This window comes from Vombatus ursinus, unplaced genomic scaffold, assembly GCF_900497805.2.
Source record: "Vombatus ursinus unplaced genomic scaffold, bare-nosed wombat genome assembly UNPS02014803.1, whole genome shotgun sequence".
In the NCBI taxonomy this organism is placed as follows: domain Eukaryota; kingdom Metazoa; phylum Chordata; class Mammalia; order Diprotodontia; family Vombatidae; genus Vombatus; species Vombatus ursinus.
The window spans coordinates 2,282,966-2,284,377 of NW_020954581.1; the positions used below are offsets into that span (position 1 = coordinate 2,282,966).

At 41.6% G+C, this 1,412-nt stretch overlaps 1 pseudogene; it reads left to right on the top strand.

Moving 5' to 3' along the window:
• Positions 1-666: 666 nt before the first annotated feature.
• LOC114051523 lies at positions 667-1,089 on the top strand (annotated as a pseudogene).
• The last annotated feature ends 323 nt before the right edge of the window (positions 1,090-1,412 follow it).

Sequence of the window (1,412 nt, forward strand, 5' to 3'; positions counted from 1 at the left end):
AGCCATTATTGCTGTAGTTGCTGTTTGTCACGATAGATGGGCATGACATGGCATAAAGGGCATGACAGATGCCCTTCCTTTCATAGCACAGAGAGATTATTTAAAGGTGAACACCTGTCCACATAATAACAATAATGAAGCAGTCCATTGTCTTCCCAGGGCGAGTATCTAAGACGTGACAGAGACACGTTCCAAGACTCTTCCTGTTAGATGACTACCATTCGCTACTGACCATCTACATTTATTTACCTGAGCACAAATGGTACTGCTAGAGAAAAGCAAAGATGGAGATTACAGGGTCTTGGGCTTGGGAGGGAAAAGTTAGGGACATAGGTGGCATTTTCCTCACGGCTGCCTATCAAAGGCGAGGGATTCAGAAGAGAAAGGGAGATTTGGGAAGTGAAGAGTTGATTAATAAAATGGCATTTGAGATTGGGATTTGGATATCTGGACTATGGCCTAAAATATAGGAATGGCAGGTTGTGGGAAGCATTAGCATGGTATGATAATTGGGACTGAAAACAGTTCTCCTTAGCCACCCCTAGTTTACTTAAGGAAACTTCTGGGAAATAGCACAGTCCATAGGGTCAGACTTCTTTTTGAGAAAGATAACAACACCAGGGAAACCTGAATATTCCTCTTCAAGTCTGGGAGATAGGAGGGCAAACAATCTGAGATGAGATGTTAGATAAATATATTTGTGGAGCACAGGGAGCCCTCTTGCCTTACAATATTACAAATTGCCAAAGTTTTGAGAACAAAGTGAATGAAGAGTCATGAGCCCAGACACTGGTGGCCTTGGTGGGCAATAAAATTGATTTGGAGCATATGAGCACAGTAAAACCTGATAAACACCTACGGTTTTGCCAGGAAAATGGTCTCAGTAGCCATTTTGTCTCAGTCCAGACAGCAGACTCTGTCTTCCTATGTTTTCATAGAGTGACTGCTGAAATCCTTGGGATCAAATTAAACAAGGCTGAAATTGAACAGTCACTGAGGGTGGTGAAGGCAGATATTGTAAACTATACTCAGGAGCTTTTGTCAATAACTATTAACCCTCCTAGGAGCTCCATGCATACGATTCAGTGAACATATTTTTCTTTGAATTGATCAATTTGTCAGCCCATATACCTCTTGTGTGGATGGGCCCACGGATGGCTGAGAGCGTTTGTTTTAGAAGTGACCGTCTCTTACGGTGCATTTAGAAGCTTCCAAAAAACAAAACAAAACCTCATTATGCCTCTATGTGCAGCAAAGCAGCAGACATTTCCTTGGATTAGCAAGGATTACACAATTTGAAATCAAAATCGCAAATCTGTTCTTCAGAATAATGCCACCTTCTCTGAATACTCTGATAGCTAGGTTGCTGCACTGATTACATATATCTTCATGTCTCATTAACCAATGTTACC